This window comes from Quercus lobata, chromosome 4 (assembly GCF_001633185.2).
Source record: "Quercus lobata isolate SW786 chromosome 4, ValleyOak3.0 Primary Assembly, whole genome shotgun sequence".
Lineage (NCBI taxonomy): Eukaryota > Viridiplantae > Streptophyta > Magnoliopsida > Fagales > Fagaceae > Quercus > Quercus lobata.
This window is the reverse complement of record NC_044907.1, coordinates 8014188-8026092: the sequence shown is the minus strand read 5'-3', so window position 1 is coordinate 8026092 and position 11905 is coordinate 8014188. Positions and strand designations below refer to the sequence as shown.

The window sequence follows — 11905 nt, the reverse complement described above, 5'->3', positions numbered from 1 at the left end:
CATGTTGTTCATTGAAAACAAAGGTTGAAATTTAGTCTTTAAGGTCATAATTTCAGGGAGGGATTTTACTTGGTTCTCCACTTGGACTTGAATTCTCCATTTAAAATCAATTTAATAATTCCTAATTAAACTAAAAGTGTTACTATATTTAGTTGATAACAAATTGTACGTTTTTAGACCCCTTAAAACACAACCAGATTAACCTAGTTAATTAGCCAAGTGATTACTTAGTCAAATTATCAAATCTAGGTTAACACAAATATATCATATCAATGAAAAGTGCGGAAAATAAAGAACACAAAGATATGATGACCCAAGAAAACCAAACCGGTAAAAAACTTGGGAAGGATTTAACCTAGTTATCCTCAAGGTAAAACTGAATCCACTATGAAAGAATCGAAGTTTATACAATAGCGACTTAGACCACTAACATCTTATTACTAACTCATGTAGAAAACTTACTGACACGACCACATGCAAGCTCCGAGACCACAGACTCCTTCTTTCTTGGATTCTCCAGCAAGTACAAGCACTCCTGCTTGTATATCTTTTAGCTCTTAGTGCAGCAACTGAATGATTATCAAGCTCTCAATGAAATCTCCTTCTTGATAATACTAAGCACGTGTGAAGGCAACCGCCTCTCAGATTTCACAAGAGATTCACACACACAGCAAATAGAGCAACCTCAAAAACGTGGCTAGGGTTTGCCTTTTATACCTAGGGCAAAACATAAAACACTACATGTTATATGGGCTTAGGGCTAAGTTGGAAATTCTGCAGAAAAAACATTCTGCTTGACTTTCGATCAATCGAGTCTAATTCTCGATTGATCGAGCCAGTCAGAATTGCAAACTCAATTCTGCAGTTAACTCGATTCCAACTTTACATAAATGACATACTTTGAGCAAGTCTAAAACAAGACTAAACACATGTTTTGATCATGGTTTGCCAACAATACAAATTAGAGTTCTAATACATTAGTTCCTAATTACTTAGAACCTAACACAAATTACCATATTTTTCTTAATCTTTCAATTTTTTGGATTGCAGGTTGCCTTGGGTTAAGACTTAAGACCGAAAGTTAATGCTCATAGTAGTACCCAAATAAAGGAACTTTTCATTTTCCTGATGGTTGCCTTTCAGTTATTGTACACTCCTAGAGGTTAATGTTACAAAGGTAATAGTACGCTTCATAACACTCATTATTGTTTGTTACAAAACTAGATATCAGTGTGTGTTGATTACTATTATTATCAATATAGACTTAATATCAACTATTCTTTCTATAAACATTAGCAGCAGAACCCAAGGCATACCTTCATTCTGTAGCTTTACGTTTTGATCATGCTGATTAATATAGGCAGCTCTCCATAACAATTTCTGCCATCTCTTACATTTTGTGACACTTTGATTCAGAAAGGAATTCAAGTAATTTGAATAAAGGGGCTAGTGACCTCTTTAAATTTATGATACAAATTTCAATTATTTTTTTGTTGTACATTAGATGCATTGGCACAGGACAAGTTGAAGTGTAGATGACTATCAAAGTTTATGGAGTGATCTTTGGTAGTTTCAGGTGGCGTAATTATGTTGACATATGTTGGTAATTTCTTTTATAAAGAACGTAAGTAGCCTTCATGACTTTTATGATAGGTGAGCCTATGCATCTAAAAACCTAATGGTTTAATTTCTGCTTCTATATACTTTACTATATGATATACATAGCTACTTTTTTATTTGTAAGTTTACACACACTCGTTAGGTCCTGAACTCATGACCTCACCCTTCACCTTGTTCTTGTAAGGGAAGAATGTGCCATTGGAGCTAAAGTTCATTGGCGCATATGATATTTGCAACTTAAACTTCCTGATTTTGTATATCTTTCTAAGCCTTATTTATGTTTTTTTTTTTTTTTTTACTTTTCAAATATCCAGAGATACTTTCCCTTACAATTTAGCTTTACCTATTGAGGGGGAGGGGCAACTAAGTTTTTTGTTTGTCTTTTGTTGGGGAGAAAGTTGGGAGGAGGAAGCAAGAAAGAAATATCTTTCTGGTAGAGAATATAAAAATTCCATTGAATTCTTACTTGCAATGGGGATTTTGATTTTTTATAATCAGACAAAATGAATTAAAATATGTTGTATACCTTTTTCTTACTTATTTAAGAAAATGTTGGGTGGAAATAGGTCATGAGTTGCCCAAGCAACGAACATCCCAGAGATTGAAGTCTATTCAGGAAGATTTAACTCCACTGTAGGTTCATTCATTTATTTTCTGAGTCCCCTTTTAAATGTATCAAATAGAAATCCAACTATATATCTTAATTTTTTGGTCTAATCAGGTATGGTGAGTTCATCAGTTATTGGCTTTTAGCAAATGCCCTAAGGACCATTACTAAAGGAAACAAGTTTAAGGGTGCATGTTTCTTCAAACCTAGTTGGTAATCTGATTATGTAGAAATCATTGGAAAAAGAATGGTAACTATCTCATTCCTTACCATATTAATCTTCCTTGTAGATAAGGTTTTTTATTTTTGAAATTTTTTTTGTTATATGGTTGGCATATTATTAGTATCCTCTCTTATTTTCTTTTCATTTTACTTGCAAACAGAGGTTTGATAGGATCTAATGAATGAAGAGCATAGATTTTTGTTAGTGCAGGGTACTCTCTAATTTCAAGGATAGCTTTATTCATAGTGAATGATTCTTGGACTATTCAACCATTAATCCTTGAGATGGCTCATAGGACTTCTGTGAACAATGTTTACTTGGTGAGTGCATTCAGTTCATGAGCATGACATTGCTTTCATGATAGAAGTCACTTACATTCTTAAGGATTCTAAGCATATTAATAACCTAGCAATGGAGAATTAGATATATCATATATGAAAACTATGACATTACATGAATCCAACACCTTTCAGTCTCAATTATAGAAACTCATTAGTTGTCAAAAGAATTTAAATTGAATGCTAAATACTCACTTATTTAATGGCATTGAGTTGTTTAATATTTACTCTTCAACTAAAGTATTTATGATTGTTGTCTTTTTATGAGTGGACTAGTGGTATTGGCAAAGTTACAGTCCCTTCTCTTTTGTAGACTTTATTGATTATTTACATTTTAGCTTTCAATTTTTCAGAAAATTTCACTGCCACTTCCCTTTTGGGTCTATGTGTAATTTCTACCAAAAAAAAAACTTTAGAAATTAGAGGGTTTCTCTGTTTTCTTTCTAATAAAATTAGAGGGTTTCTCTGTATTCTTCCAACTGTTTAGTTCCCTAAGTAAAATTTTGAATACAGTATTACTATTAATTGGACCTTTTCTCTTCATGTTTCCCATATTAATTTCCCAGTTATGCTCACTTTCTTGGTACTAGTCCTTATATTAGTGAGTCTTGGAATTTAGCACACAGGTCCAGAAGTTTCATTGTATGATCAAGTTATATATGTAGACATTTTTCTGGAAAAAAATTGAAGATTCAATTCTTCTAAAAGAATCTTCTATTTTTCTACTTGAACTCCCATTTCATATTTGTTCTTCCTATAAATTGTGGAATGGTCATTATTTGAAAAATAAATTTGCTGCACAAATGAATTCAAAAGCTTTCTCACAACTTTATTCTATGGGAATAGTTTTTTGGAACCCGGGGAAAATTACACTTCTGAGATCAAATAGATGTTGATGTACTTTAATTTTTCCCTTTTAAGAATTATAATCAATCTCAACCGATTAACTAGTGCATAAAATAAAGGCTTCTTTTTTTTTTTGTTCAACCAATGAATTTTCCATTGATTAGACTATTTACTCCTTGGCGATTGGTAAATGTGTCATGTATGCTTTGCAGATTTGGTGTTGAAGACTTTATTTATTCTCCCTTAACTTTGGCTGATTACTTGAAAGTCTAAATTCAAAATCTTGGTATTTGAGTCCTTGCACACTCACTAAGTTTAGGAAACAAAAGCTTCATATAGAAGTTAATTACACAATTTGCCTTAATGTTTTCTTCACTCAAAATATTTTCAAAAAATTTCTTAAGATAATCACATTAAAAATCTTTAGTTGAAGTTATATCTTAATTTAGTTTTGACATTGATTATGTGTTTGAATTCTTTTTGCTTCCATGATATTGAAAAATTCACCACATATGGAATGAGCTAAACTTATTTGAATGTGTTTCTTGTTAGGCATTGGTCAGCTCAGAATTTGCAACATGTAATTTGTAGTAAACATAGTTACAAATTTTCATTTAGTCGTCCAATAATTTGATAATATAAGATCATATTAACTTGTGTCCTAACTAATGCCAGGTTACTCTTTTTAGCAGATTAGATGACAAGAGCAACAAATTTTTGGTGTCCAGCTAAAGTTTAAGTATGATGTTGGAGTAGATATCAAGTTGATTGCCTGTGGATGATGCAACCATTTGCTTGTTCGCTAAACCAAGAAGAGAATGATGAACTAGTGGGTGCATGAAGCAATTGGAGATACCCTGCACTCCTTGTTAGAGATGGTTGCTAAAATTCTGAATAAGAGTGTGAGCACAACGATTGCAATGTACTAGGTTAGGGTTTTTCAATAGGGATAGAATAAATATGTTGTAAACCCTATTTTTCATATAGTTAAACCATTAGTTGCTCATTGCCATGGATGTAGGCACACTGCCGAACCACGTAAATCTTTGTGTTGTTTTTCCCTCTATTTCCACTGAAATTGCATTAATATTTTTTTTCAACACTCTATATTACTTTCCTGTTGAATATCATAAGTTCTCAACGATCTTGCAGTTGAGTTGGCATACGTACAAGAAATAAAGATAACAAAATAGAATATATGACACCAAATCTATTATCCCCCCCCCCCTCCCCAAAAAAAAAAAGAAGGTTGACTATCCCAAAAATTTTGTAATTTTAACCAAAAATAAATTCGTAAACCTGATTTTGTTTCAATCTTCTTCCTCACCCCCTTAACCATTTCTTTGGTTGTATTTCGATTTTGTTTCAATCTTCTTCCTCAACTTGATTTTGTGAGCTATATACCATGAGTGTTTCATAGGTCGGTTATATCTTCTTTAATTTAAAGCCTCCATAATTCCTTTTTTTTTTTTTTTTTTTTTTTTTTTTGCATTTTGATTAATCCATTTATCTATATATACTTGGTTGAGAAGAATGTGTAAATCAAGCTTCATGTGAGGGAATGTTTTATGAAATATACATATTCAATCTATGCAAATTGTAGATTTATGCATTTGATAATTTGGCTTGTAATAAAATTGGAGATCAATACCTTACTGCTTACCTATTACCAGTGTTAAGGACATATTTTATGTAATTGGCTAATCCTTTGACAAGACGCACTTTAATTGTAATTTGGTAGATCTAGGATGTGTTTAATACTTAAAGAAACATGTTGTTCAAGCCAAGTATTAAAGCCATGAATATTGGACCAAGAAACAAGTGAAGAAGGGTTGTTCATTAAAGCTAGACAGATTCCCAATAGCTCTCGACAGATAGCTATCTATCGAGATTTAATGAGTCTCGACAGCTCTTGACAAATTCTATCTATCGAGATCTCGACAGCTGCTTGACAGCTGTATCTATCGAGAATTACGAAAATCAGTTTTTTAAATTTGATTTTCGGCCCATATTGACATGTATGTGTAGGGTTTCTTTTCTCACAACCCTATAAATATATAATGTTTGTTTTAAAGGCCGTCACATAAGAGAATACAAGGGGAACACATACAAAAAGTGACCGAGGGTCTTATTCTCTCTGAAAGAAGCTATTGTGTCTTTGCGCCTTAGGGTTTTGTAACCAAGTGCTTCTTGATCTCCATTGTTGATGAAGTAAAGAACTTTGCAGCCAACATCTTCTTCAAGTTGGTGAGTTAATCACGTACTGGGAGTTGTACATTATTGGTTAGTCACATACTAGGATCTGTGCAAAAGGGTGACGTTCATATATTGAAGAGTTCAGAGGTTTTGAAGCGAAAAAAAGTTTCTACTGTAAGTTCATCTACGGAATATGTAGAGTCTAGGGACAAATGTTTTGTACTAGATCTGAAACTTCTCTTCATTATAGTGAATTGTTTTTTGGGAAGGTTTCTTCTCAGGTTTTTTTTACTATGAAACTAGTTTGTTTCATTGGTTTTCCTAGATCATCATATCTGGTCTTATTTATTTTTTCTGCTGCATGATATTGATGTTTGTTTGTTTTAACAAGTTTTATTCACAATAAATCTAATTAACAACTTGGGTTTAAAACTTGTTAATCCTATCAACCGGGGTCTAAATTTCCCAACAACCAGTTAGCTCCACTCGTTGAAGCAATTTATGTGCCTATTGAAGTCTCAATGTCCCTTTAAGATTTTAATGTGTACTTAGATATCTGCTAATTGTTGGTTGAATTTTTTTACCTTTATTTTTTTTTAAATTTTTGTTTTTTGGAGGCAAATTTTGTACCATAAAGTTTACACTATATAGAGGATAAAAGCTTTAAAAGTGATTTAATTAATTTTATTTGTAATACTAATTAGTTCAAGGTCTAGAGACACGTGCCCTTTTTCGCCTAGAAAAAGTACCATCTTGGTTCAGAATTTCTTTGCTGAGGACCATTTGTGCATGATTTATGATATGACTATTAGATATATATGGTCTTTGTAAGGATGTAGTTAACGTTGTTATCACCACCATTACTTCAATTGAAATAGATGCAATTAGCATGTTAGTTATACTTATACCAATAGTGTGGATAACTGAAGGGGTTTGCTCTTGATTAAATACATCTATAGCATTGTATACCAATAATCGTGTATAAGAACTAATAAGGATAAAACAAATTGGTCAACATAAGCCGACAGAGTTATGGTGACGATATCTACTCGGCTGTCAACTAGTCTAATGACTGACGGCGGGATGAAGTTGTAAGTGAAGGCACTATAGGCCGACGGTATAAGTAAAGCTGAAGGGTCATCCTGAAACTGACGGTATGAAGGCTGAAGGCGTAATATAAGCTGACGACACTAGTCCAAGAATGCTTGCTAATCACGTTTGCGTGTATAAGTAAATGACTTGCCCTCCACGTTTGATAAGGGGGATTCCTATATGGAAAGGATCCCGCAAAATACGCCCAAGGAGACTCCTATAAGGAAAAAACTTCTACTCCAAGAAAAAGAGATCAACCCCTACTATTATAAAAACTCATGCACCCTCACGAACCAAGGTACGCATAATTTACCCTCTCTAGCACTCCAGAGTAGTGAGAATAGTTCTGACTTGACCTTCGGAGGGTATTTGGCCCGTACCACACCGGCACTCTCTACTAGGTCCTTTCTTTTCGCTGTGCAGGTGCTATTTGGAGCGCGTGAGGACTGTGTGGCTTATTGGTGGTATTTTCGGCATCATCAGTTGGCGCCGTCTGTGGGAACCGTGTAGTGTAAAGTCATATTACCGCTTCCCGAACAAAAGTCGCATGGTGCTCACCCGCTCAATGGCAACCACTAACGACATTCAAGAAGAAGAACCACCCACGACCGCCCTCAAGAAGCAAGTCAAGACTCTCGCCGCGGCTGTGGAACGTCTCACCCGACAAAATTGCGACCTGGAAGAGCAGCTACGCCAGAAAAACGCAGCACCAGACAACCAAAGAGCTGATCAAGAAGGAACCAGCGCTGATAGAAGAAACTAGGAGGGACCCCAGGCCAGCAACGCCCCGAGTAAACTGGAGCGACAGAACGTGAGCTTCCCTTCCCTCGCAGATATAGCTCCGCCACTTATTATCGCAGAGATGCAGGCCATGAAGGAATAAATGGAGGTTATGATGAACGCTCTCAAGGGGTGAGTGTTCAGTGATCTTGACGACCTTGTCAACCGGACTGACTCGCCGTTCACCACCACCGTCAACTCCTTCTCCCTACTGAATGAGTTCCGCATGCCGCAGATAGACAGTTATGACGGGGTTAGGGACCCTCTGGACCACCTGGAGACCTTCAAGACCTTAATGCACCTTCAAGGAGTAGCAGACGCGATCATGTGTAGGGCCTTCCCTACAATGCTGAAGGGCGCAACGAGAATTTGGTTCAGCCGACTGACACCGAACTCCATTAACACCTTCAAAGAACTCAGCGCTCAATTTACCGCACACTTCATCAGAGGCCATCGGTACAAGAAGTCTACGGCTTGCTTGATGAGTATGAAGCAGCAAGAGGAGGAAACTTTAAGAGCCTACATATCCTGCTTCAACAAGGAGGCACTCTCGATCGACGAAGCCGACGATAAGATATTTGTCGTAGCATTCACGAATGGCTTGAAGAAGGGTAAGTTTTTGTTCTCCTTATATAAAAACGACCCAAAGATCATGTCGAAAGTACTTTATCGTGCCACAAAGTATATGAATGCTGAAGACGTGCTGTTAGCCCGAGAAGAGAGGCCAAGGAAAAGAGAGAGGCAGGAAGACACTCGGTAAGACCAAGCCCGAAAGAAGGCAAGAACGGGAGACCGAAGGGATGAGAGGCGCCCTAAGCCCCTGGGGGGAAGATTCACGAGCTTCACTCTGTTAACAGCCCCGATAGATCAAGTCCTTATGCAAATCAAGGACGAGGAGGCTTTGACATTCCTAGGAAAGCTAAAGAGTGATCCCAACAAACGTTCTAGGGATAAGTATTGTCGTTTCCACCGCGACCATGGTCATGATACGGCTGATTGCTATGACCTCAAGCAGCAGATTAAGGTTTTTATCAGACAAGGAAAACTACAGAAGTTTGTTAGCAAGGAGAAAACAGATCCACCCGCACAAGACCAACACCCCCGACGGGATAATGAGCGACCGAGGACCCCGATAAGGGACATAAGGATGATTGTAGGAGGAACGGCTGTCGCCGGGTCATCCAAGAAGGCTCGAAAGACCTACCTTTGGATGGTACAAAATGTTTAGCTGACGGGAGTCGTGCCGAAGATAGCACGAAGAGAAGGCCCCATAATCGGGTTCTCAGAAAAGGACGCACGACGCCTTCACCATCCACATGACGATGCGCTCGTCATCAGCTTACGGGTAGAAGATTACAACATGCACCGGGTGTTGGTCAACAACGGCAGTTCAGCAGATATTTTATACTACTCGGCGTTCCAGCAGATGAGGATCGACATGGAGCGATTGATTCCGACAAATGCCCCGCTCGTAGGCTTTAGAAGGAGCCGGGTATTCCTCCTGGGTGCGGTCACATTGTCTGTAATGGTAGGCGATTACCCTTAGCAGATAACCAAGGACGTGACATTCTTGGTGGTCGATTGCTCATCTGCCTACAATGCTATCCTCGGACGACCCACGCCAAATTCATGGAAGGCGGTAACTTCAACCTACCACCTGATGATTAAGTTCCCTACTGACTATGGAGTAGGAGAGCTGTACGGAAGTCAGATGGCTGCGCGCGAATTCTACATAGCCATGATGGAAATGGAGGATCAGGTTCAGGCTTTAAGCATTGAAGAGCACCAGACGGTAATAGAGGCCGTAGAGAAGTTAGAAGAGATACCCCTTGACAGTTCCGATCCTGGCTGAACGACCAAAATTGGAACCCTCGCTAACCCCGCGATCCGTCAGGAGCTCATAACCTTCCTCAGAGGCAATCGAGACGTATTCGCCTGGAGTCATGAAGATATGCCATGAATAGACCCTTCAGTCATGGTGCACAGGTTGAATGTATCGCCCGCCTTTCCACCTGTCCGACAAAAGAAGAGAGTGTTCGCCCCCGAACGAGATCGGGTCATAGCAGAAGAAGTCCGAAAGCTACAGGAAGCAAGCTTCATTAGGGAAGTATACTATCCCAATTGGCTAGCGAACGTAGTAATAGTCAAAAAAGCTAGCGGGAAATGGCGAATGTGTGTGGACTTCACCGATCTTAACAAAGCCTGCCCCAAAGATAGCTACCCCCTCCTAAGGGTCGACGTCCTAGTAGACTTAACGGCCCGACACCAGTTGCTGAGCTTCATGGACGCTTTCTCAGGGTACAACCAAATCCGAATGCACGAAGCTGATTAGGAAAAAACTTCATTCGTGACCAGCCAGGGCCTCTTTTGTTACAAAGTGATGCCCTTTGGCCTGAAGAACACATGCATAACATACCAAAGACTTATGAACAAAATGTTCACATAACAGATTGGGAGGAATGTCCAGGTTTACGTTGACGATATACTAGAAAAAATCCGGACGGAGGAAGATCATCTGGAAGATCTCAAAGAAACATTCAACACCCTTCGCTCCTACAACATGAAACTCAATCCAGGAAAATGTGCCTTTGGAGTGACGACGGGAAAATTCCTAGGATTTATGGTATCCCAAAGGGGAATCGAGGCAAACTTGGACAAGATCCGGGCCATTATGGAGATGGCGCCACCAGGAAATGTGAAGGAGGTGCAAAGCCTCAACGGAAAAATAGTGGCACTAAATAGGTTCGTGTCAAGGGCGACGGACAAGTGTTTGCCCTTCTTCCGAACGCTGAAGAGATCATTCGAGTGGACCTCCGAATGCCAGCAAGCGTTCGAGGAGTTGAAGGCTTATCTCTCCTCCCTACCACTGCTGAGCCCGTCACAGCCAGGAGAAGAGGTTTTTCTCTATCTAGCCGTCTCCCCCGAAGCCGTTAGTGCTGCCTTAGTTAGAGAAGAAGAGGAAGTACAAAAGCCCGTATACTACGCAAGTCGAGTGCTTCGTGGTGTTGAAGAAAGATACCCGCCTATGGAAAAACTTGCCTTTGCATTAGTTACGGTGGCCCGCAAGCTCAAACCGTACTTTCAAGCCCATATGGTGAACGTCCTGACTGACAAGCCCTTACGACTGGCGATGAGCAATCCTGAGGCTGCGGGTCGATTGGCGTTATGGACTATAGAACTGAGCAAATTTGATATCTAGTACCGCCCACGGACCGCCATCAAGGGACAGATCGTCACAGATTTCATAGCCGAATTCACTCATGACGAAGACAAGGGGGCAGAAGAGTCCCCTCATTGGAGCATATATACGGACGGGTCATCCAACAGACAAGCCGGAGGGGTCGACATCATGCTACTATCGCCCGAAGGAGACACCATTGAATGTATGGTCCGTCTCGACTTCCCCGCTACCAACAATGAATCAGAATATGAAGCACTGATAGCAGGACTCGACCTCGCCAAAGCTGTAGAAGCCGCGAGGGTAGTCATCTACTGCGACTCTCAGGTCATTACTAACCAAATAAATGGAGACTACGAATGCAAGGGCGAAATGATGAAAAGGTACCTTGATCAAGTAAGGGCGAGAGTGGATGACCTAGAAGCCAAGATCGTCCAAATTCCCAGAGGAGAAAACGAGCAAGCCGATTGCCTCGCAAAGGCCGCTTCAGCAGAACATATGGTCATCCCTGGTAATGCACTCTATTTTGTTCAGCTTTCTCCACTAATAGACCCCAGCAATGTGCAGGAAATAGGTTCTGACAGTAGCTGGACCGCGCCATTAGTTTCATACTTAAAAGACAGGGTCTTACCAGACGAAAAGGAGGCCGCAAGGAAACTGAAGGTCCAGGCGGTGAGATTCGTCCTAATAAAAGACGTCCTGTACAAAAGAGGCTTTGCCCGACCATATTTAAGATGCTTAGGTACAGAAGAGGCAGACTACGTCATGAGAGAGGTACACGAAGGAATCTGCAAAAACCATTCAGGGTCTAGATCATTGGTACACAAGCTTGTGCGAGTGGGGTACTATTGGCCCACCATGCAGAAGGACGTCGAAGCTTATGTCAGGACTTGTGACAAATGCCAAAGGTTCAGCAATATTATTAGACAACTAACTGAAGAGCTGACCCCGATGACGGCCCCATGGCCATTCGCACAATGGGGGTTAGATATTATGGGATCATTCCTTACAGCAGTACGACAGCT

At 39.4% G+C, this 11905-nt stretch overlaps 1 long non-coding RNA gene across 4 annotated transcripts; it reads left to right on the top strand.

The window, feature by feature from the left end:
• The first annotated feature begins 1048 nt into the window (after positions 1-1048).
• Positions 1049-4726, top strand: LOC115988162. 4 transcript variants are annotated; one of them, XR_004091341.1, is made up of 5 exons: positions 1049-1177; positions 2187-2253; positions 2342-2477; positions 2661-2770; positions 4327-4726. It is a non-coding gene; the product is annotated as an uncharacterized LOC115988162 (long non-coding RNA). The 4 variants fall into 4 exon arrangements; XR_004091339.1 differs by having other exon boundaries at positions 2645-2770; XR_004091342.1 differs by having other exon boundaries at positions 2645-2770; positions 4324-4726.
• Positions 4727-11905: the final 7179 nt, after the last annotated feature.